The sequence below is a fragment of the Callospermophilus lateralis genome, chromosome 2 (genome assembly GCF_048772815.1).
Source record: "Callospermophilus lateralis isolate mCalLat2 chromosome 2, mCalLat2.hap1, whole genome shotgun sequence".
In the NCBI taxonomy this organism is placed as follows: Eukaryota; Metazoa; Chordata; class Mammalia; order Rodentia; family Sciuridae; genus Callospermophilus; species Callospermophilus lateralis.
Window position 1 is genome coordinate 131,345,685 of NC_135306.1, and position 26,423 is coordinate 131,372,107.

Below are 26,423 nucleotides of genomic sequence, written 5' to 3' on the forward strand. Positions count from 1 at the left end.
GTCCATAAGACTAAGAACACATTCCTGTTTCACTACCCCCATACTCTGAATTGAGAGCTACAGTTTTCAGGGATCTTTCTCACCCTTGAGGCACACAGCCAAAGGACAACCACATTAATTAAGGTCAATCTGATCTAGGTGGCACTTTCCTTCCTACAAAGAGGGCCAGCCTAGATTCTGAAAGGGCACAGAAAAGGCAGACATTGGAAAAGCTAAAGAGCTTAAGACCTTGGAGTATACTGAGACCTGGGGTGAGCTTTGGATTCAGGGAATGACAGGAGAGTTTCAGCTGAGCTTAAGAATAAATATGAATTTGCATACAAGCAGAGAAGGCAGAAATAAATAAAAATCAGAGTTTAGATGTTTCAGAGATTGCTAGTAATTAGCCAATTGCTCACAACCCAAATCTGACAGCAAGAGATAGGTAGTTATGCATACTACCTTATGCAAAAAGCCACTGGCTTCATAGGAAGGGTTTCTCTCAGAAAGTTCCAACTCTTGATAGTCTGGAAATGTCAGACCTGGAGTCCACTCTAGTTTGATGAATTTGGCTTGCCTGACTGCCTCCTTCCTCTGTGTCTGTGTGTCTGTGTGAGTGGTGTGTGTGTGTGTGTGTGTGTGTGTGTGTGTATTTCTGATTCCTTCTCTTCTCCTTTTTCCTTCTCCTCCTCCTTCGTCTCCTCTTCCTTACCCCCTCATCCTCCTCCCTCTTTCTGTTGTTAGATATGCCAAAATCATGCTCTAGAAGTCCAATTTCTTAGTTTAAGAGGTAAAGCAAGGGCTGGGGTTGTGGCTCAGAGATAGAGTGCTCACCTAGCATGTGTGAGGCACTGAGTTCGATTCTCTGCAACACATAAAAATAAAATAAAGATATTGTGGCCACTTATAACTAAGAAATAAATATTTAAAAAATTATTTTTTAAAAAAAAGAGATAAAGCAAGATGTATTCACCCCCTGGGAACTCAACAAGTTTTCCCTAAGCCAGGAAGCAATGCAGTATGTCCCACATGCAGAAGTTCCACCTGGAAAGTCTGTGATTTCAGCTGAGCAAACTCTTAACTTTATGAATTACCTTAGTGCTTCCAAACTTTAGTGTGCATACAAATCACCTGGATCTTGTTAAATTAAAGGTTCTGACTCAGTAAAGCTGAGATGGAGCTTGACTTTCTGCATTTCCATAAGCCCCCAGATATTGCTGATGTCCATGGTCAATGGGATCCCATCTTTGAGTAACAAAGCACACACCATACCAGTACACAGGGGAGCAATGCTTACCCTTTTTGGTGAAGTATATGAAAGGATCTTCTAGATATTGCCAGTCTGCCTATGGCTACTTCCAAGTACCAGTTTCTCAGACAGCATGAGGCATGTTTTAGTCTCACAGATTGTTTCAGAAAGTGTTAATATATATACCTCATCCTGACCTTTTAAAAATAGGCATCCCCTTGTACTAGATATCAGCTTGTCTTCCAACTGAGCTATGTATGAACACAGCAAGATGAGAAAGGAAAATGGGAGGGGTAAGGAGTGGAGAGCAATCTATACACATACAGACCAACTTGAACGGGTATCCAGACAGTCTTCCCCAACAGAGTAGAGACTGACTAGCTGATCATGCAACTTGTTTCCTCCTCCTGACCCATGGCAAGACTACGTTTATCAGCCAACATCCCTCAAATTTCAGAAGTGTTCATTATTTCCAAGATTGATCCATAAAACCCCTCCACATATGATTTCACACTTTCTCCTATGTTGTTAAAGTGTCCGTGAGAAGGATGCAATGCCCCAGAGAAAGGCAGAGTCACAGGGAAGAATGGTCATGGGCCCTGAATTGTGCAGAGCACTGATTGGACTTTAAGCCCATAAAACATAAGTCTATGTTGTACTAAGCCCTTGAAACTTAGGGACTTAACTGTATATCAGTCAGTCAAGTTGATCCAGTCAGGGAAAAGAAATAACTCTTAAATCTCAGAAAAGAGGGAATTTAATACAAGAACTGGAAGCTGAACAGGAGGCAGGGAGGCAACCTTGCGATTATCAACAGCAGGGACTGCTGCATCTCCGCCTGTCAGAGGATAGTAGAGGGTGGTGTCATCAGAACCTGAACGCTGGTTCTGATGATCTGGCTGAAGCAAGAACCACAGTGAAAGTTGCTAGTGATCTAGGACACAAAAGTAAGAGGCAGTCTTGTAAATGCCAGGGCTCAGAGAAGATAGCAACTGCCAAAAAATGGCACCAAAGGGAGATCAGGAAAAGCAGAAATATCTTGACTTCTGCCCTCCTCTGCCTGTGCATCCTATTGACCTCCCCACCCAGGAGCAAAGGAATACTGTGAAAGGTAATTCTCTGTAATATGAAAAACGCCAGGCAAAAGGCAGAAGATGGATTTGGGAGCAACCTGAGAAGTGGCCTCCATGGTCTCTTACCACAGGTACACTACTGCCCTTAGTGTATGTGGCATGCAAATGATCTCCACAGAGCACATCTAGGCTCAGTGGTACCACAAAGATGGTTCAACCGGTGCTTCACTGTTTCCTTACTGTTCCTTTGCCTGCCTTTGTCCAGTTCCCTCCTGTGTCAGGGTATTAAAGTCTCCAGAGTATAGGCAAGAAGGACAACTGGCCACAACACAGTGCAAAGAAAGTCCACCACTGGGCGCAGTGGTGCAGCCTGTAATCCCATTGGCTCTGGAGGCTGAGGCAGATGAATCACAAGTTCATGGCCAGCCTCAGCAACTTCGTGAGGCCCTAAACAACTTAGGGAGACCCTGTCTCAAAATAAAATATAAAAAAGGCTGGCTGGGGAATGAAGCTCAGTGGTTAAACATCCTTGGGTTTAATTCCTGGTACCAAAGAAAAGAAAAAGAAAGCCTCTGCCTAAGCTTTACCATGTACCAAGTTTATTAGCCTCAGCAAGTCACATAAACATGAGCCAACCCACCACTTAGGTGGGAATTAACAAATGCACTCATCTCATCATGAGAAATGAGAGATTATGTAAAGAGCCTGACATATCCTCTGTGCTCAGTATATGATAGTTATTATTACTCATTCACACACATGCTTTATTATTTATTAATGGAAATAATTAATCTATTATTTATGTCCCTCTACAGAAATAATAGGGAAAGATCAGAAGTTTTTAGAGTTTTCTAAACCTTTGAAACAACTTTCTGTGTTCATTTCAGAAATGAACCTTAATATAAGAATTAATCCTAATATATGTGCCAAACTCTAAGGTAGATTTTATGAGTAAAACAGCAAACAAAAGACAAAATCCCTATACTCCTAGAGATTGTATTTTAGTAAGTGATAGTATGTTTTTTCCATATGTGAAAAAAAATGAGTTGAGGTTTTCTAGCAGGCAATTTTCAGCCCTGAAATGCATAATTTCTATTTAAGTTTCACTCAAAGTATAACAACCAACATTTATGATCATCCAACATTAGACATAAATTAATTCATGATTTTCATATCACCAAAGAGAGATCCCCTTAATGTAAATGGCATTTTTCAAGAGTGCTATAGCAAGAATTCTGCCAGCAGATAAGAAAATTGCATCAGATGACCCCCAAAATCCTCCTGTATTTATGATAAGTACAAGCTATACTTAGCTCTTTAAGATCTTTCTTGTCCAGCATCATATTCCCAACACGGAGCATAATACCTGGAAATTAACAGGTACCTACTAAATGCTTGTAAATTAATGATTGGAGGGTCTGTGATTCTATTACCTGGTGCAAGAGCCTTATTAAATTGCTTGCCACATTGCATTCTAGTTGTTTTATCTGTCTGTCCGCCACCCTTGTTTCTGACCTCCTTAAAGACTAGGGCTGCTTTTTTCATCTCTGCTACCCAGCACTGCGCACAACAGAAAGAATGTCTTAGAGATGGAAGAACAATGTATGAACAAATGCAGGAATTCCTTAGTCTATAATTTTATTGTTTATGAACATATAGAATTCATCCTTTTGTCAAAGATTCACTTTTCTTTTTGTCAAGAGGTAAGTGACAAAAATTCATCAGCAAAATGGTAGAAGGAATTCTAGTATCCCCAGTTAATGGTTAACATTTTAGAGAGGACATTTTGTATCTTAGGTCAATTGAGCTATAGTAAACATCTGCTATGTTCAAATGCCCTCAACAAGTGCTAAGAGACAACTAGAACTTCTCAGAACTAGATTAGGGGATCAGCAAACTTTTTTTGAAAAGGGTCAGAGAGTAAATATTTGCAACTTGACAGGCCAGAGGTTCTGGTGACAATACTCAATTCTCTTGTAGAGTGAAATCATCCATAGACAAGGTGTAAAGAGAGGAGCTGACTGTGTCCCAATAAAATTTTATCTGTGGACACTATAAATTGAATTTCATGTAATTTTCAAGTTATGGAATATATTATCTTTGGACACTATAAATTGAATTTCATGTAATTTTCAAGTTATGGAATATTTTCATCCTTTCAATTTCTTGAATAAGTTAAATGCAGGGGATTTTAGAGTGGTGAGACTATTCTGTATGAAACTATAAAGGTAGAAACATATCATTATGCATTTGTCACAACTCATAGAACTATGTGACACAAAAAGTGAACCCAAATGGAAACTATGGACTTTCATAATAATGTGCTAAGGTTGGCTTATTATTTTTAACAAATGTATCGCACTAATGCAAGATGTTAAGAGTGGGAAACTGTGCTAAGGGTGATGGAGTGGGAGAGATGTGTACTAAAACTACCTGTTTATTCTGTAAATCAGAAACTGTACTTAAGAAAAATCTCAAAAAAGTATAATATTTACCCTGAAGGTTTCTTTGAAAACCACTCAGTAAATTCCAATAGCAGACCACAGGTAGTACAGTCATTTAATTGGATGCAACAGTGATTGTAATAGCCTGGCATTAATGTAAAGGACACTTTCTCACACTCTGTAGTCACTGAGAAGACAGAAGAACCTTCTGAAGGGTCCTGATCCTATCATTGACCTCTCACAGAGCAGGATCCAGGGCTTTCTGCAGATGTAATTGGATGAGATCTGACATCTCAGTTTTATAAAGTTGTGGAGCAATCTTCCACATTCATTGCAAAGATTAGTCATAACACAAGGAAGAAACAGGGTAGGAGGTAACAAAGGGCCACAAGAAGAAAACTGGGAATACCCACCTCAGTTCAGCCTGCTTTTCTGAATCTCTGCTCCAGGTTCTCTGAGACCTGAAAGGTCTGAACTCAGGTGTACTTCCATGTCCTCAGTATGATTAGAGGCTGGTAATGACTATAAGGTAGACGTGGTTTTGTAAGTGCAGACAAATCACTGTACTCCGAAAAAGCCATGAAGCCTTTGAGAGTTGTTAAGCCATAAGAAAAGAATAAAATTATGTCATTTACAGGAAAATGTATGGAATTTGAGAACATTATATTAAGCAACAAAGCCATACTCATCAAGCATTACATGTTTCCTCTCATATGTGGAAGCTAGAGAGAAAAAAGGGGGTGTGGAGTGGGAATATCATGAAAATAGAAGGGAGACTGGGCCAGCGAGGAAGGCAGAGGAATAGAGAGGTCCCTTCCATGGAGGTTCCATTGTGAAACCAACAAAAGCAGTCAGGCAGCTTTTTGGTAAGATGGGTGAGTGAACAGAATTGGGGAAACTTTACTAGAATTTAATGCTGGACACTCAAAACAGATGAGGAACTTAGGAGATTGAATATAATAAGAAAGAAATCCTTAGCGCCACAGCCACAGTAGCTGCTGGAGGCACAAGCCAGATTGGTCCCTCCATAAAAGCAGTAAAGCAATAAGGGAATTAAAGGAACCCCCTTCTAAGGAGGACTGAGGTGTGTCGGGCATGGAGAGTTTAGAGATGAGACTCACTGCCTGAATAAACAATAAGTCGCACTGCACAATATCCTTGTACAGGAAAGAAGCCACCATCTCCGGCTGCTATGTGTTGTGGACAGTGGAAGGAACCATTTTGCAGCTGAAGTGTGGAGAGTTGATTTCTGACAGAGCCAAGTCTGGCTCAAAACACAAGTTCAGGGAAACACATGCTGCATGGCATAGAGTGTGCCTAAGTGACTAGGAGAAAATCAAGTAAGCATGGACAGAGGTTTTACCCGGGGTAATGCTGATCATGGAAACCCCCCCTGGCTTTCTCCTCCCCTCCTAATCCAGCTGCTTTTAGGACCAGCTCAGAGAGAAGCATCTGACTGAGAATACAAAAGGTCAGCGACAAGTCAGATTGAGTTTGGAGACTGAATCAAAGATAGGGGTGGGGTCCACAGGCGATGTAGTGGGCTAAGAATTGTCTCCTTCACCACATAAGTGGAATCCAAAGGAGATTCCTGGGGTGCAGTCTTCCAGTGTGGACAGACAACTGCTGGACCCTGGAGATATGCTGACTTAAAATCTCCAGACCAATTGGCATTCAGCAAAGAGACTGGAGCTTACCTAAGACTGAACCCCACCTCCAGGAGTTCTACCTCCAGGGTTAACCCTCTCAACCTAGCAATGCCACCCTGAGGTTGGAGCCAGGATCATACACCAGACAGTTCCCAACTAACTGCTGAGAAGGGAAGCTGAGAAATGTTTGAACTCTAATGGTAACAATTGTTCAATTTTTCACTGAGGTTTTTTTTCTTTTCTTTTTCTTTTCTTTTTCTTTCTTAACTCACATTTCTATCATTTTTTTTGAAACCAATTATTTTTCATGCATCAGTTTATTGAGGACTGAGAAGTCTGAATAGTATATTTCAGTTTTGTTTTATATTCTTTTATTTTTACTTTTTTCTTTCTATTTTTAATGTTTTTTTTTTAAATTTTACTTTATGTATACATTTTCTCTAACTTATCTGTTTCCCTTGTTTCTTTCTCTTATCTCCTGATAACAGCCAAGCTCTATTATTCCATCTTTCACTCTTCCTTTAATTTTTTACATTGATTCTCTCTCCTCCTTCCTCAAAAACATCACATCATATTCTACTTCTCCTCTCACTTTGTCCACCATTTGAAATTGTAAGCCCTTTTGCAAACTTACTACTTTTAATGTAAGCAATAAAGGAATACATTATTTTTGTTTATTGTGACAAAACAGTTGACATCTTAGTAGGAGCTATTTGGTTTAAGGTGGTGTATTGTCTGCATTGGTCACTGTCATTATTTGTCTCCTCCTTAAAGGTAAAGTAATGGAAACCTCCAGGGACACTATAAGTCTACAGGGTAGAAATTGTACTGCCTCAGATCCACACCACTAGATGGGTAGACACACAAACAACATGAAAAAACAAGGGAACAAATCACCCCAGACAAACCAATAGTAGAATCCATTGACACCACAGAGGGAAAAAAATGTAAAAGAAAAAGGTTAGAATGTACACAGTTAAACTAATTTATGAGGTAAATGCAAGGAGTGAAATCAAGATAAAATTCAGGAGGGGAAAGATCACTCCAATAAAGAGATAGAGATTCTGAAAAGAAATCAATCAGAAATCTTCAAAATAAAGGAATCAATAAGTCAAATTCAAAATTCAATGGAAAGCATCACCAACAGACTAGACCACTTGAAAGAGAGAGTTTCAGACAATGAAGACAATTATATAATTTTGAAAATAAAATTTATTGGGATAGATGAAGGCATGGAAATACAAACCAAAGGAATGTACAATCTTTTCAATTAAATAATATCAAAAAAATTCCCAAACCTAAAGAATGAAATGGAAAATCAAATAGAGGAGACTTACTGGACCCTAAATATACAAAATTACAACAGACCCACACCACACCACTTGGAATCTTTTGCTGTCTCCAAAAGATTCACCTCATAGGCAAAGGCACCCACAAACTGAACGTGAAAGGATGGAAAAAAACATCACCACTCACATGGATCAAGTAAACAAGCAGGGGTTTCTATTCTAATATCAGATAAGCCAAAGTTAATCAGAAGAGACATTGCATACTGTTTGAGGGAATTATATGTCAACAAGGCATAATCATAAATATTTATGCCCCAAACAATGGAGCATCTATGTTCATCAAACAAATCCTTCTCGATTTCAAGATTCAAGTAGACCACAACACAATAATACTTGTTGACTTCAACAGATGAATGGATAAAGAAACTGTGGTATACATACACAATGTGATATTACTCAGCTTTAAAGAAGAATGAAATTCTGACATTTGCTGGTAAATGGATGGAACTTGAGTCTATCATGCTAAGTGAAATAAACCATCCCCCAAAACCAAAGGCCAAATGTTTTCTCCGATATGTAAATGCTAACTTACAAAGGGGTTGGAGGGTGGCGGGAGAAGAGAAGTACTTTGGATTAGCAAAGGGGAATGAAGGGAAGGGAGGGGTAGGAATAGCAAAGAATGAATCTGACATTACTATCCTATATGCATATATGATTACACAACCAATGTAATTCTACATCATGTACAACCAGAAGAATGAGAAGTTATATTCTCTCTCCCTCTCTCTCTCTCTCTCTCTCTCTCTCTCTCCATATATTCAAAATACATTCTACTATCATGTATAACTAATAAGAACAAATAAAAATAATAATAATAAAATAGAAGAGAGATCATTAGAATAGAAGAAATAGACCAGGAAGAGGGAGGAAGGAGGGAAAAGGGAACAACCAAATAATATCATTATATTGAATACAGTAAATCCTACTACTATGTAAAATTACAATTCATCTATAAAAATTGGAAAAAAAATAATTCAAGAGTTGATCAACATAATTTCCTCAGCTCAGTTAGTACCGGACTATAAACACCATATATCAGGCACCGTGCTGGGTAAGGATTTAAAAAAAATAAAAAGGAGCAGAACCTTCCCCTTGTCTCAGGGAACTTATGAAGTAACCTTTTTAGATATAAAAAGACAAATCTTTATTCTCCTTTATTCTTTCTCTTTCTCTCTCTGCACAAAGGAAAAACTCACTCCCTCTGCTGTTGGAAGCCGTGTATGAGTTAGGGATTTTGTTTGAGCCATCATTAGGCAGGGAAGCTGCTTTTCTGGGAACTACTGGGTAAAATTTCCCAGATCACGCTGGTGCCCTGCCTTCCCTCACAGCCCTGGGTTGAAATGCAGCAGCCTGGAGATAGGCGAAACCTGCCAAGCCCCGAACAACTTATTTTCCCCACTCTTATCCCGTTTTCTTGAAGAAGCTCCTTACTGCATCCCTCTGCTGTTTTCCACCATAAATAAAGCATTTGCAGGCCTTTCCCTTTGTTAGGATCAAACCCATCAGGTTTCTTCCACCCGTCATGCCCTCACTTTTAATATATTCCTGGTCTTTTCTGATTATTTCTTAATATTACCTTTCTAGCTGTTATTTTCAACCTGCCCGTACCTTCAATAGTTACCTAATCCCTCCCCATCCAGGCCATGTGAAGAAACTCTGCTCTTCAGTGTATGGAGATAAATACAATTCTAATCGAAAACTTCCTCCACTCATGCTCTTATTTCCAGTTACAGCGCCAGGACAAGCTTCTTTCTACACCTGAGTTGTCCGATGTGGTAGCTGCTAGCTCCATAAGCTATGGAACACTTAAAATATGGCTAGGGGCTGGGGATGTGGCTCAAGCGGTAGCGTGCTCGCCTGGTATGCGTAGGGCCGGGGTTCCATCCTCAGCACCACATACAAACAAAGATGTTGTGTCCCCCGAGAACTAAAAAATAGATATTAAAAGATTCTCTCTCTCTCTCTCTCTCTCTCTCTCTCTCTCTCTCTCTCTCTCCCCCCCACTCTCTCTTTAAAAAAAATAAAATAAATAAAAAAATAAAACATGGCTAGTACAGTGTAGAAAATTAATTTTTGAATTTTAATTAATTTAACTTAACAACTGATATTAATAACTAATATTCAATTCAGTTATTGTGAAACATTTAAGCATGTTTGGATTGAGTATGTGAATATATTTTTTTAAATGAAAATTTTATAAAATCTAAACACAGATCAAGTATTTCTAATGAAAATTTAACATTCAAATTAAGATGTGCCATAAGTGTAATGACACTCTGGAATTAAAAACTTAGTATGTAAAACCTGTTAAGTGTTTTATTAATAATTTGTATGTGGGTTGAATGTTTATCTTATTTGTATAAATCGGTATAAAATTTGGATATAATGATACATTATTTAAATTAATTTCACATTTTTTTTTACTTTTTAAATATGTGGGCTTGCACTCTATTTATATTAATAGGCAGTACTGTCCTACAGTGACTATAACTTCCAAGTTGTCATTTAACTCCAGAGACTCCAAGCTTTTCTCTATCCCTTCTCAAGACCCTTCTTAAACTCTATTATTTATATTCAGTTTTCCACCTAGTACCTTCCAGGTACCTGTCATATCCAGTCTAACCTTCCCAGTCTGTAGTCAGGACTCCCCAACCCTGTCTTGGCCCATGCAGCCCCTGCCTGTCAACAACCCACACCTCAGCCATTCTCTTATCTGTCTTCTACCACCCCGCCCATGTTCTAATCACACAAATGTTTGGTCAGTTCCACTTGGATGCTTTTATATTTTTATTCTTGTCCCCAACACTCCTTTCCTTGAGTCCCATGATTTCTTTTCTCTAGTCACAGCATCTACCTCTTCAAGTTACATAGCCACATCCAGCTCTTCCAGAAATATTTCCACAGCAATATCAGCCCTGCCTCCCCTTTCCCAGACCCCAAATGACTTGAGCCTTCAGTCCCTGCCATAGGATTCTGCCCTCATCGATGCTCACTGTAAAGCCATAATTCTGTGTAAGCTGCTCTGGGCCCAGGACTTGAGTGCCCACTATCTAGCCAGCTCCCATGGAATAGGGGCTGAGCCTGCTCAGTGTTTTATATCTCCCAACAACACCTCTGCTGTGCTTCATAAATGCTTGTGAACGAGCAGTCAATACTATAATAAACCCTCATGAAAGAGACGTAGAGATGAGAATAGGGTGTTCGTGTATTGATACTTCTCCCTCCAGATGTTTTTCATGTGGTGTGAGACCACATCTGGCATGTCATCTTCCATGTCATTTGTGGAAAGGACACACCTTCATCAAAGGATTCATTTACCTAAAAGCATTTTACAATAAAGGTCTCTTGTTTTCAAAGCAGCTATTTATATAGGCAGCGCTGTCAGCATTCTATCTAAAAGATGACTTAGCATTTCTCCATGTCCAAGCAAGCCTTCACTAGATGCCATTAGCACTCTCAGAACATCAGTCTTCACCACTGGAATTTCTTTTTTAATGGATGTGCTGAGCTAATATGGTTTTAGAACAAGTTTTCTTATAAATTTCAGTCCAAAAACATGTCTCTCAACCTCAAATACACACACACACACACACACACACACACACACACACACACCCTTTTTTTTTTTCATTTAGTCAAAAAAGAGACTAAAAAGTCCTAACAATATGGCAGGTTCTGTGCTAATGACAGAGGGAACAGGGAACTCGATATGACCCCACCCTCCTGGATCTCACAGTCTAGTGGAGAATTTTTAAAATGAATAAGAACCATCCTTTATCACATACAGTTTGATAAGCATATTAGTAAGAAAAATAAAGAATTCTTGGGTGTAAGGAGGCCTCATGAACAAAGACACCAAGCCTCAAGTGCCTGCTTTCCTGGGTTATTTCCTGATATCAGGCAAGTTAGCACCAGAAAGTTTTCTGAACATCCAGGACACCTCCTGGGACTAACTGTGACGCCCCACTACAAAACAAACTCTAGTGCATAGAAGTTGACTGAAGACAGGACTGTTCTGAATCCAACTCATGAGCTGTCATGCTTTGAAGAGGGTGTGTGCAGAGCAACACTACACAAGGCTTACCAGAGAGCGGTTTGACCAGTCTGAGAAAGGAACAGGTAGATTGGAAGTCAAGCAATTTGGAGTAAGAAGAATATTCAGTGTCCTACCAGCGATCTCAGTGGTGACCTCCATAGTGTCTAGTTAACACCTTGAGCGTCCACCTGAAACAGTAGGAAGCCCACTCCCTGGGCATAAGAACCATCCCTGAAAGCAAGGATGTCCAACAATTTGGTCTCAAAACCCCTTTACACTCTTAAAAAGTACTGATGACTCTAAAGAGTTTTTGTTTATGCAGTTTTAATCTGTTACTATTATTCTATTAAAATTAAAACTGAGACATTTAAAATCCATTGAAAATAAAAATCATAAACTCATACATGCTAATATAATAGCATATGTTTAATGAAAATAACTGTAATTTCTAAACAAAATTAATGAGTAGTATTTTGTATTTGTATAAGTCTCTTTAATGTCTGATGTGATAGATAATGAATGGATTGTTATATCTGCTACTGAATTCCATTTGTTTTGTTTAGGACAATAGAAAATATATATTTGGTCTTTGTTCCTAGTCCCTGACACACAGCTCCTAAGACCCTTGGAATCTTCAGAGTAATGAATGTCTTTTATATGTCAATGGCATGACTGGTAACTGGGGCCCTGGGGAGCTTCAGGATGTAAGCTGGTCATAGAAAGACTAAGGCATGGTTAGAGGGTTGAAGCTTCCAATCCACACCAGAAAGAGACTGAGATTGAGTTGATCACCAATCGCCAATGATTATGGACATAGTGAAACCTCCTTTAAGAACCCTCAAAGAGGGCTGGAGAACTTCCAGATTGGTGAACACATCACAATGCTGGGAGGTGGTGTGTCCAGACTTCACCCAGTCCTTGCCCTCTTCCATCTGGCTATTTATGCGTTGTATCTTCTATAATAAGTCAGTAACCATAGCAAAATGCTTTCCTGAGTTTTGTGAGTCATGTCAAACACTTGTCAAACTTGAGAAGGGGATTATGGGAACCCCAAAATTATAACCAACTTGAAATTTGATAACTTGGCACCCAATACTTGTAACTAGAATCTGAAGTGAGGGTTGTCTTGTGGGACTAAGTCATTAAACTTGAGGAGTCTGGCACTAACTGGGCAGTTAATGTCAAAACTGACTTGAATTGTAGGACACCCAGCTAGTGTCCAAAAGTTGTAGAACTGGTTCTTAGTGTGTGACAAAAAAACCCCATACATTTGATATTAGAAATACTGTACATAAAAACACTTCATTGTGACATGCCTTCCCCACCCTGCTTATACTGGAGAGTGAACCCAGGGGCACTCTATCACCAAGCTACACCTCCGGCCCTTTTAAATTTATATTTTTTGAGATAGGATCTCATTAAATTGCCAAGGCTGGCCTCAAGCTTGTGATCCACTTGTCTCAACCTAAGCAGCTGGGATTACACACGTGTACCACCTCACCAGCTATATGTTTTTATTTGAAAAAAATGAAGAAAAGATGTCATAAAGTGTTTCAATTGCCTCTCAGATAATTCCACTCTTGTAAAATTTTTGTTTTCTTTTTTTTTGACTTGGATAATAGTTTATCTCTTTTTTATTTTTATTTATATATGATAGCAGAATGTATTACAATTCTTATTACACATATAGGGCACAATTTTTCATACCTCTGGTTGTATATAAAGTAAATCCACATGAATTCCTGTGTTTTCTTTTTTTTAAGTTACTTTTGTATTAGAGTAAGAACACTTAACTTGAGATGTACCCTCTTAAATTTTTAGGTGCACAATTCAGTATTGCTAACTATAGGCATAATTTGGAGAGTAGATCTCTAGAACTTATTCATCTTGCATAACTGAAACTAAACCTGTTGAATAGCATAACCCTGTGGCTCTCTCTCCCAGTCATTGGCAATCACTATCCTAATCTCTGGAGAATTTTGGATATTCTTTGACAATCAAAGCTGCGGAAGGGATAATTTCTTTAAGGTTAATTTCAGTGTGGAATCTGAAACTATATTATTGAACTTTTCATATCCACTAATCTAGCTTAACTTTGAACGGATCTTTTACCCATACATGTTTAATCACTTGGAAAACATTGGTTCAATAAGTTATGATGATGTTCTAAATTTTGACATAGTCCATGTGATATCAAAAATACACATTTACTAATATAACTAATCTCATTGTAAGAGTCTTTTAATTTTTGTAAAGTTGTGAAACTCACAATGATAACTATCAGTTTTCCAAAATTTCAATTTTCATTACAAAGCTGAATTTTACCATTGGCGAAAAAAAAAATCACTCTTGTTTTTCTTGAAGTAACAAACTTACTTTGATCATTTTAAAGAAAATGCCTGCTATGTCTCAAAGTCAGCATAATTATACTTTGACTGTCAGTAATTCTTTCATGTATAAAAGGTATTTCAAGCCAGGCCTTCCATGCCTGTAATCCCAGTGTTTTAGGAGGTTGAGGCAGGAGGATCTCAACTTCAAAGCCAGCCTCAGCAATTTAGCAGACCCTAAGCAACTTAGAAGACCCTTTTTCAAAATAAAATCCAAAAAGGGCTGGGGATTGGCTCAGAGGTTAAGCAACCCTGGATTCAACCCCTGGTACCAAAAATTTTGTTTTAAATTCTATTCCCTATCCAGGCATACTGGCACATGCCTGTAATCCCGGCCATTCAGGAGGCTGAGACAGGAGAATTGCAAGTTCAAGGTCAGTCTCTGTAATTTAGCAAGGCCCTCAGCAACCTAGTGACACACTGTTTCAAAATAAAACATAAAAATAAAAAGGACTGGGGATATAACTCTACAGTAGTAAAGCACCCCTGGATTAAACCCCCAGTGGGGGTAAAAGTTATTCTGTGAAATAAAGAAGCTAATTCAAATTGCACCTCAAATAATAATACAGGTGTTTTTCTTTGAGTCAACCATTGTAATTTGATATGCAGCAGAAATACTGTATGCATATATCCTATTCTATCACACAGAAAATGAAGAAGATGAATAGTGAAAGGTTATGATTTAACAAAATTAGTAATCAGTATTCAGGATTTTTTAAGTGAAACTAGTTGGGTTATTTTTGTTTTGATTTGGTTTTTGTTTTTTCACAGGAAGAATATAGGCATGGTATACAGGGTTTAGTACTATTTGCAGTTTCAGGATTATTACAGTTTTTACTTGAATCTCCCACCTGCACCTATATATTAGTCACAGATTTAAAGGAATAAAACTTCTCTCTGAGACAAATTAAAATGACATTGTGAAAAAACCCAGGATGTTTGAGGTGTATGAACCCATGGTTGATCCAAAGCATCTCTAATCCTCCTTAGACTTCCACCCTCCATTGTGATTTAGCATCTGCATATCAGAGAAAACATTCAGCCTTTGGTTCTTTGGGATTGGCTTATTTCACTTAGCAAGATATTTTCCAACTCCATCCATTTACTGGCAAATGTCATAATTTCATTAGTGTAATCCTATATCATGTACAACTAGAAGAATGAGAAGTTATATCCCATTTACGTATGATGTGTCAAAATACATCTTATTGTCATCTAGAACTAATAAAAATTATAAAAATGCAAAAAATGTATGATTGAATTCCCAAAAGACAATTGGAACTTTCCAGAACAAACCCCTCACTCACAGTGTCTTAAAGTGGGTCCCACCAGACACAGGTGTCAGCCAGCATTCTGTCAAGTTGACTGAAGATGGTTTGGTCATTTGAAGGGAAAAGCAATGGATTTTATTTATTTATTTTTTGAAGTTTGGTGATTGAAGGATTGATTATTATTGTCATAGGAATCTCATAACATCTCCAATAAAAGTTAGATTTTTCAAGGTTGTTCACCCTCTACAAGGATTATTGACCTGTTCTAACCAGGATTTAATTAGTTCAACAGAAAGTGGTTATCACAGATAAAGTATTGTACATAATTTGCATGCTACAGTTAATATTTGCCAAATTAGCTTACTTTAATTATGGTATCATGTTCATAATTTTAAAATTGGATCAAGACCTCAAATATGAAAGACAAATGCTATATGATTATCTGAGGTCTCCAGTGTCATCAAATCCATAGAGACGGAAGGTAGAATGGTGGCTATCAGGGACGGGGCTAAGGACAAAAGGAAAGTCATTATTTAATGGATATAAAATTTTACATTTGCAAAATGAAAAAGGTCTAAGGTCAGTTTCAGAACAATGTCAATGAACTTGACATGTCTGAACTGTAACACTGAAATGTGATGGAGATGGTAAATTTTATGTTATAAGTTTCCACAATTAAAAAGTTCATATTTTTTTAAAAGCCTCAAATGTGGCTCACAGAATTATAAAAGCCATGATTAAAATAATAACAAAAGTTATTATTCAAATAAAGTCATAAATATAAATGATGGAAAAGATGCTAGTATAAATATAGGCTCTGGTTCATGGGTGAGTCTCTGAATGTGATGACTTTCCACAAGAGGTGAAAGAGGAAGTTAATGGATATGAAATCCCATCATTGCTATCTGAGAAGTCAACCTCCTGGCAGGGCAATTCACCCAACTCCAGTACCTGGTGCACTGTCTATTATGAAACTTTTCAGATACAAAGGCTTTCCATGCTCTTGTTCCATGTTCAAAATGCAGAGACCTTGGTTTTAAAGAAATTTATTAATCATTGAAGAAGATAAAAAAAAACTACACAGGCATGATTTAAATTTGTATTCCTCATAGCAAAAATAATCAGTCAAATACTTCCAACAGTTTATAAACTGGTCCAAAAGTTCAGAAAGACAACATGATGTTTAAAGAAAAAGCAGAGGAGATCATGACAAAGTTCCTATATCGGATGACATTGTTGGTATCAGATGACATCATCCACATATACTCTGGAAGAACAATGAGAAGCCCATGTTCACACTAGCAAATTTGATTAAGAGATGGATAACAGATACTGATATGAAAAGCAGGCTTCAGCTCTTGAAATGGAAAGTACCCGTATCAAAAAGAAGTACTTGCAATATTTCTATTTGTGACTGAAAACCCATATTAGAGAAGCAAAACCCTTTGCTAATTAACAATTAATGTATGAGCTCTATTGACTATAAAAGGCATTTTGAAATAATTGTTGACAGGGAGTCCTGATATGTATAAGCTTGAGTAAGTTACTCAATCTCTTTCCTTCGATTTCCTCACTGTGAACTGAGTGTTAGGCCCCATGACCACAAAGTTTTTTTCCAAATCCCCCAAGTAGTTCTAGTTTTCTGTCCACTAAATTTGAACAGTGCTGATTAGCAGCAGGGTGTTGATCCACGAGTTCTTGGATTTGATGCCATTTAGTAAGATGGCAATGTACAATAGTTAAGGTCAGAGCAGCACAGACTCAAATAAGCCTCTCTATGCCTCAATTTCCCAATATTTTAAATGGAGATAATGCAGTGAGACCACTTGCCACAAAATGTTGTTGTGAGTATTAAAAATTATCACTTAGCAGGGTTCTTAATATGCAAAAAGTACTCAATAAGTATAAGCTACTATTATTGTTGATAGATTATTATTATTATTATTATTATTATTAATTATTGTTATTACCATCTCTCTTCCACCTGAGATCAGTCAACAGTGAGAATAGCTTGTAGGAAGAAGCAAATTTAGGAGAGGAAGAAAAGTAAAACTCTAATTATATATCACAACATCACAGAGGAAAAAAACAGGTCTTGTTGAAACTTGTTTTCAAATGGAGAAACTGAGGCAATGAGCTATGGGATTGCAGACCAAAGGTCACCCAGTGAGTAAGTAGTAGAACCTGGAACCAAGCCAAGAAATGGAGTTCTTGAGGATAGTTACAAAGGTTATTAGAATCTTAAGTCTTATGAGGCTTCCTAGCAAGAAAGTGTCCCACTTTCTCTATCCTGACATCAGTTTGAAGGTCATTGACCAAAAAAAGGCCCATGGGCATGCCCACTGGTTACATAAGGATTAGAATAAAACAAAAAATTAACATTATGACAACTTGCAAGAATAAGCTTATTAAAATAATATTTATCTTCCCAGATTGCTCTCATGGATCACTGGAGTATAGATTGAATAAGCTGAGACCTCACTGGTAAAGCACAAGCATGAGGCCCTTGGTTCAAACCCTAATAATAATAATAATAATAAGTTGGGCCTTAACTCCCTACCCCATTACAAAGGTAGTGGTGGTCATGGGCTAGTGTCGTATATGATGATCCAGTTGGTCACACATGGAAACTGTAACAATCACTGTCCACACACACATTCACTGAAGTCTTTTTTTTTAAATATGCTCTGTCCTCATCCTCACTTACCTTTAAACTAAACAGTAGATGATCACTAAATACTAATTTAATTAAATTCATTCCATCCAGCACCATTCTCTCACTATTAAACTCCTAGAATTGTTTTAATTTAATGAAACTATGCTCCTATTACTATATGCATTTAAAATCAAAACTCACATTTTAACCTAGCATGTACAACCTTTGATGTTATTTAGCTCTCTGGTATTTATTCTTTTGTGAAGCAATCATCCCTCGCCCATTCTTACTCTGTGGAGTTTGGATGGTGTTGTCTCCACTCCCAGCTCAAAATGGGAGTATATGATATCAAACCAGATCACCAGAGTACATTTCTATCTCAGTCATTGGCTGAGAACATATGCCTCAAATGGGAACAATGAAAAAAAAAGAAGACTTTTTTTTTAAATGCAGCTATAGAAAAAGAAGTAGGGATTCATTACCACTGGACTTAAACATCAGAGCATATGATCCCATCCTAGAGCCTATGAATGACAAAACAGAAGACCAAAAGAAAGATCAACCCAGTGATGTTGCTTGGCTCCCTAAAATTAGCAACGGCCAAAGCTGGCCCTTCCACCCTTGAGTTATTAGTTCTGTGGGCCAATAAGTTCTCATTATTAAATGGAATCCATCTGAGTTTATTTATTTGTACATTTAACACTTGAACTTGACCAGTGTGTTAAATTTTTTTAAGATTGCCATAACAAAATAACACAGACCGGGTGGCTTAAGCAGTATAAATGTATTTTCTTAGAGTTCTGGAATTCCAAAGTCAAGGTGGTAGTAGGTTTGGTTTCTCCTGAGGCCACCTTCCTTGGCTTACCAATGACCACCTTCTTGCTGCATCCTCAGGGTCATTTTTCTATATGTACATACTTGGTATTTCTATGTGTATAAATTTCCTCCCAGATTAGATTACATCCCACCCTAACAGCCTGATTTTAACCTAGTCGCCACATTAAAGGCCCTGTTTCCAAATACCATCCATTCAGGGGTATCAGGTGTTGGGAGCCAACAAATGAATTTTACAAGGACACATTCAGCCCATAATAACCAGTAAGAGTTAAAAGGAGAGTTCAGAAACACAGAGGAAAGAAAATTATCAGAGAACTTAAATGAAAAAATTTGCTAGAGATCAAAGATAGGCATTTCTAAACTGAAAGGGCCTACCAAGCCTGCAGCACAATAAAACAGTCTTCCTAGATACATGGTTGTGAAGTTTCAAATAATAAGGAAAATGAAAAGACCTAAAGTATTTTAAAGAGGAGAAGAAAAAAAAACTGATCACCCGCAAAGGAACAGATCCAGACTCTCACAAGTCTTCCTGCCAGCAACACTGAATGGTAAAAGACAGTGGAATGATAGCTTCATCAGTCCAAGGGGAGAAATATGTTCAATTATGAATTCTCTACCCAAACTATCATGTAAGTTGAACACAGAATAAAAACGTGTCCAAGTGTTCAAAACTCACATTTTTTTGGGGGGGGGGAAGTTCAGCAAAATGAAGGAGAAACCCCCAAAACAAGGAAGATACAAAACCCTAAAATCCTGAGGCAGTGAGGAAGTTCTAGAACAATGGCTGTACATCATTCAAGGAGCTGTAGGTCAGGGAAGGACATTTAACAGAATGCCTTTGTGGACCAAGTCTTCAAATGTGAGTTAAGAATGTAATAAAAACAAACATAACTCCTCATCACGTACAACCGCAAGAATGGGAAGTTATACCCCATGTATGTATGATATATCAAAATACACTCTATTGCCATGCATATTTAAAAAGAACGTAATTTTTAAAAGGCCAGAATAAAAAGGAATGTGAAGTGATAGGAAAACTCTAAAGCCCTGCAAGAGAGAAAATGTAATCATAGTGAAAAATTGTAATGTAATCCCAGGGGCTCAGGAGGATGAGGCAGGAGGATCACAAGTTCAAAGCCAGCCCTCAACAACAGCAAAGCACTAAGCAACTCAGTGAGACCCTGTATCTAAATAAAATACAAAAAAAAAAAAAAAGGCTAGGGATGTTTGAGTGCCCCTGAACTCAATCCCCAGTACAAAATAAAAGAAAGAAAGAAAGAAAGAAAGAAAGAAAGAGGTAAGTTTATGGTGCAACACTTCAAAGGAAGCTAATAAATGAAAGAGAAATGTAATTAAATTGAAAAGTAGAGAGAATGAGGAGATAGAGTGGTAAATAAATCGATCAGTGCAGAAATCAAATAGCTAATATCTAAAATGGATCCATCAAAAACCAAAAGCATAAACATTTTATTTAGAGATATGAGAATTAACATCAAAAGAAACAATAAAAAGTTTGAAAAGCAGCTTCCCTGGGGAAAAGGATGGCAGTGAGGATAGGATGACGTCAGAAACCACAGTCTCTCACTGAGAGAGCCCTGTACCATTGACTTATTAGCAGGGTAAGTTATTTTATAAAGTTGTTTTAAAAGATTCTAAAGTTTCCTCTGGGCCCACTTCCAAATTTCCTTTAAGCTCTTATTTGATGTACAGATCCTAATTCTCATGAGCTGCTCCTAGGCCCCAGCAACAAGGAGTCCTTGGGCACAACCTGAGATTTTTTATCCATCTTGCTGTGAACACCACAATCATGAAGTTTCCATGGTCTTCTGTAGGTCAAGGGCCTTTAATAACAGTTGGTATTTATATGGTAGCTTTCATCTGAAGACTGCAAAGCACGTTACAACATTATTTCACCGTGTTCCTATGAGGAAAGTAAGAGACAGGTGCCATTAACACCATTATGCATATGGGAAGACTGAGGAAAAAGGGCTCTCATAACCAGCCTGCTAGGTTGGTTCTATCACTCAGAATTAAGGGGATAACTACGGGGTCTCAGGACCCTTGTAAGGGAGTCTGGGAGATTTTTTTTCCTTGCCTCAAATTTATTTGTTCAAACAGCACAGGAGGACACCAGTGCCCTTCAGATAGGGGACCAGGGGGCCACACCTGTCCCTCTGTCCTCACATTTGTAGACAGAGGCTTTTGTTGTGAAGCCTTTATAAGGTCCTGGGCACCTTTGGGAGCAGGAGCAGGAGCCAGAGCTGGAGCCAATACTGGAGCTGGAGTTGCAGCCTGGGCCTTGCCTTGAGATTGGGCTTGGGCTTTGGCCTTTGGCTGGCAGGGCCTGCCATCCTTGGCCATGTGGGCATGATCACACTTCCCAAGCTTGGGGTAAGCAAGGAAGGCAAGGCGATCAAGCTGTCAGCTGGCACCCTTTGGCACGTTGGGCTTTACCTCCTGAGGCTTTACGAAGGCCTTGGTAGCCTCAGCATGTGCACTTGTGGCCTTCATGTTGTTTGCCTGCATCTGTTTTAAGCCCTTCTTGTTGTGCTTCTTAGAAAAATGCATATTTCTCAGGAACTTGCAGTCTACCCCATTAAAAGATTCATTTCTTTGTGATCAGGGTCTCTTGATGCCATCTCTGTGCCATTTTCAGGACTGGTTGTGCACGGTGTGGTTCTTGGACTTGGCCACATAATGCACCATAAGCTACTGCTCCAGGAGCAGTTGAGACCAGGAGAGGAAGAGCAAATTCTAGGAGATTGAACCTGGTTTGTTTTGTAAGTCATAAAGAGGATTCTTTCTGAATGGACTTAATTAATGGCATCATCTTTTCCCCCATCTTAGCTAAGTGATCCAGGGCCAGGGGGAGAGCCATGGGAGAAGGGAGTAAGTCAATGGGTAAGGATAGTGGGCATGAGAAAAAAGAAGCATAGTTAATGTGGGCGGAGTCTTACACATTCACTAATAGATCAGACAGTTTTTATAAAGCCCCCTGTCAATTTTCAGTTCTATACTCAATGCCAGGGAGAATACAAGGAACAACATAATTAGTGTCATTTGTCAGTATGTACAGTGGAAGGTAGACAGAGAGAAGAGAGTAAAATGAGATTTTAGGAGAAAGCACCGTGAGCAAGGGCTTGAATGGGTCTTTTTCCAACTTCCCTTTCTTCCTCTTGCCTTCCGTACCTTCAACAATGGCACCCAGAGTGTGCCTATTGCTCCCCAAACCTCCTGTCCATCTTTCAGTATTTTTTTAAATAATTTTTTACTAGAAATATTTACATTTTTGCACATGAATTGCTTCTAGCACCATGAAGTTACATCTTGAATGTGTAAGTCAATAGATGGATCCAGATGGAATTGCAGCCAACCTGACTGTGAAGCAGTAGAGCAACAAGTTGACCCCAGACAGCAAAAATCCATGTGGCCTTGGATTTCCCAAGCAGGGAGAGTGTTACGTCTTGGCTCCCTTGGAGCCCATGGAGAGAGCAGGAGACAGAGGGCCAGTGCTATGACTCAGCTTGAGAACCAAGGCCCTGACTGGCCTCCAACTAGAAGTCTGGGCCAGATCAAAAGAAATCACAGGGATTAATGCATGTCATCACTACAACCTACCTTCTCCACACATCAAAAGAAATGGGCCCCTGGTTCCTTTTTTGCTGGAAGAACAATAGGAGGCACATGTGAGAGCACGGTGCAGTGTTTTCTGCGTGCTGTACCCATCCTGAAAGCTTTAGACTTCCCCAGATTTCCTGTGCCCTCCCTCTACTAATCTGCTTTACTCATTCATATAAGTATAAAGATCCAAACTCCTCACTCAAGACCAGACTGACTAAGCAAATTAAGCAGATCCCATCCATGCAGAGCTCCTGCTGAGTGCTGGAGCCAGCCACCACCCTCCCACAAATCTAACAGGACGGCTCAGGGTCCCCTCTTATCGACTCTTGTCACATGTCTCTCTGCTCTCCTAAAAACAGATGGTTGATAGATATGATTACTAATAAGTCATTAATAGTAAATATTTTATTAGTTATAATTAATATTACCAAATCATCATAAATACTTATATAACAGTGAAAGCAAATGATAATAAACTTGACTAATTGCTTCATAAGAACCCTTATGAGGTAATGGATTTGTCCATGAGCCCTCTGGAAATAGAAATGTGGTCTCTTGGGTATAATATTTCCATATTAGTAAAATTTAAAACATTTGCTCTGCTGAGCTTGTTAGACATTCTCGTCACCTTTCCAGAGTTCTTTGTTCTCTAAGACCTAGGCTCCCTCTTATGGTCTCATCACCCAGAAATCAAGTATGATCTACTTCCTTGCAGGACTTGAATGGGATGTGGCCTTTCAGTCATGGTATCTTCTTTTACTCGGGAGTACTAGAGCTTAAAAAGGTCAAATTCACTCTAAATTTGTCTTTACTAATCTTTAAAAGAAGCAAAAATAAATTGTTGTAGTTGTTGTTATTTGTTTATTTATTTGGTACCAAGGATTGAACCCAGGGCCACTCAAACACTGAGCCACATTCCTAGCCTTCTTTATTTTTTATTTTGAGTCAAGGTCTCACTAAGTTTCGCAGAGCCTCACCAAGTTGCTGAGGCTGGCACTGAACTTGTGATCTTCCTGCCTCAGCCTTCTGAGTCACTGGGATTAGCAAAAATAATTACTTAATAGAAACTACTGCTTATTGAGTAAAGACTGTGCATCAGGCACCATAATAATTGTTTTGCCTTCTTTCCTTGTAACATTTATTGTCACAGCAATCATCAAGATAATCATGATTACTCCCATTTTACAGATGATAAAATTGAGATCAGAGAGGGTACATGGGTTAGTTTGCCCATCTAAATGACAAATTTACATACATTTTACTGATTCTAATGTCTTTCTTCTTTTTACCATACATTCTTTTTTATCGGTTCTTTTAGTTATACATAATAGTAGAATCCACTTGGACAGAATTATACAAACATGAATATAATCTTATTCTAATTCAGACCCAAGTACCACTCCTTCCCGTTCTCTTCCCCCTCCCTCTGCTCCCTTTCCTCTATTATCTTTCTGCCAGTTTCCCATAGTTGATTTTTTTATTAGTTTCTTGTGAATGTACATGATGGTGAGATTCACTGTGGTGTACGTGAACATAGGAAAGTTATGTAAGATTCATTTCACTGTCTATCCTTTTCCTCTCCACTCCCTTCCCTTTATTCCCCTTTGTCTACTCTAATGAACTTCTATTCTCCCCCACCCCTAATTGTGTGTTAGCTTTCAAATACCAGAGAAAACATTCAACCTTTGTTTTTGGAGGGATTGGCTTATTTCACTTAGCATGAGAGTCTCAGTGTCCACCCATTACCAGCAAATGCCATGATATCATTCTTCTTAATGGCTAAGTAATACTCCATTGTGTATCTATATCACATTTCTTTGTCCATTCATCTGTTGAAGGTACCTAGGTTGGCTCCATAGCTTAGCTATTGCGAATTGAGCTGCTATAAATATTGCTGTGGCTATGTCACTGTAGTATCCTGCTTTTAAGTCCTTCAGATATATACTGAAGAGTGAGATAATTGGATCTTCGGAAAAGATTACTGCATCTTTGGAAATGTGTTTCTAAGGAGAATGTTACTGAATTATTTATTAATAGACTGACTCAAATGTTAGCAACTTACCAACATTTATGGTAGAAGGAGTGCAATGAAACCAAACTCATATCTGTTCCTTTAGATATGATGTTGCCACAAGCTCCATCGGAAACCCTGTAGAAGCTTTTCCAGCATACCACCTTCAAAAGAGACATTCTAGGTCTTTCTCTTTTTTTAATATTTATTTTTTAGTTGTAGTTGGACACAATACCTTTATTTCTTTTTATGTGGTGCTGAGGATCGAACCTAGGGTGCGCACATGCTAAGCAAGTGTTCTACCACTGAGCCACAACCCCAGCCCCCAGGTCTTTCTTAGAGATGGATTCGGTAGTTCATTGACGTCTTGCAATCATGAGACGTGTCTTGTATTTACCTGGAAACAAAAACCTGGCACCAAGTGAAGTTTCGAAAACTTGAAAAACAAATGTCGCAATCTTATTTTCTGGAGGCATCAATTCCATGATGATTGCAATCCTTACTGATCATCATATTCCTTTAGGTGAACCAATCAACCTTCTTAATGTAGTGTTCATGAGTAAAGATAAGGCCTTACCAACTAGCTTTAATTTAAAAAAAAAAGAAAGAAAAAGAAATGAACACAAAAATCACTGTGGAATACCTTCTGAAGAATTCTCTAAGGTTCTTGCTGCTGCTACTGTTGATAATCCCGACGATAATGTACCAGATAGTGTCAGAGGAAGAACAGGACTAAAGGAACTGCAATCTGTAAATCCTTCTCACATTTGAAGTTTTGCTGAAATTAACATTTCTCAAGAACTCAAACCACTTGCAGTTTGCTTTGCTTCTAGAGGAAGAGGTTGGTTAGTAACCCAGGATGAAGTGAAATCGTATCAGAGCAGTGAGAAAGGTTATTCTCTCTGGAATCGGTGCAGATGAGCAACTTTCAGGTCACTCTCATCATCACGTCTGCTTTCAGACACTTGGACTGGAAGGATTCAATAAGGAAATAGCAATGGAATGGGGTTGAATTTCTTCTAGAAACCTTGGTTGTGTTGGCAATCATTGCTAATCATGGAAAAGAAGTAAGATTTACTTTCCTGGATGAAAATGCTGTCTCCTTTTCTAAATTCCCTACCAGTTTGGAAAAAGGCAAACTGGAGTTTAACCTGTGGAACTGATGGAAAAACTAATTTTGTATCTTGCAGCTGTGGGTCTTAGTCTTATAATCTCTGCTCTTCTGCCAAAATGGGCTATGCAATTTGGATACAGAATTGCAATAATGAAAAATACCTGATAAATGTGGTAGGCTCCAAACCATTTCCTTAGAAAACTTTCTTTTAAAAAGAAGATTAAATCATAATGTCACATTCACAATGTAATATTTTCCAAGCAATAGTTTTATCAAAATAAAATAACCTGCCATTTTATTGTTGTTTTAAAAATCCAAGAGTAACTAATAAAAGAAAAGTTGCTATTTCTGAAGTATTGCATCTCCAGCACTGGTTCTGAAAATGATCCAACAGGACTGCTGTTTAAACATGAAGAACTGTACCTGTTTGTCTCAGCTGCTTCCTGGAAACTCTCTCTGAAAATGCAGAAAATAATTTTTAAAGATAAAAGAAGAGGAGATGAGATCACAGATTATAATGATATAAACACATTTAGGGAAGACGGAAAGCAAATGGAAATGTGGGAGGCAATCAGCAGGGAAAGAACTAAACTCCTTTTTTTTTTCTTTTGGTGCAGGGGATTCAAACCTTGGGCCTTGTGCATGCAAGACAAGCATTCTATCAACTGAGCTATATCCCCACTCCAAAAGCTAAACTCTAAATGCCTGCAGAGGAGGAAGCAATGTGAATGTCATGAGTCCACCCAC

General features: G+C 38.4%; 2 pseudogenes; one reads left to right on the forward strand and one right to left on the reverse strand.

The window, feature by feature from the left end:
* Window positions 1–1,962: 1,962 nt before the first annotated feature.
* LOC143387871 (large ribosomal subunit protein eL29-like) lies at window positions 1,963–21,636 on the reverse strand (annotated as a pseudogene).
* A 3,301-nt stretch (window positions 21,637–24,937) lies between these two features.
* LOC143387882 (asparagine synthetase domain-containing protein 1 pseudogene) lies at window positions 24,938–25,926 on the forward strand (annotated as a pseudogene).
* The last annotated feature ends 497 nt before the right edge of the window (window positions 25,927–26,423 follow it).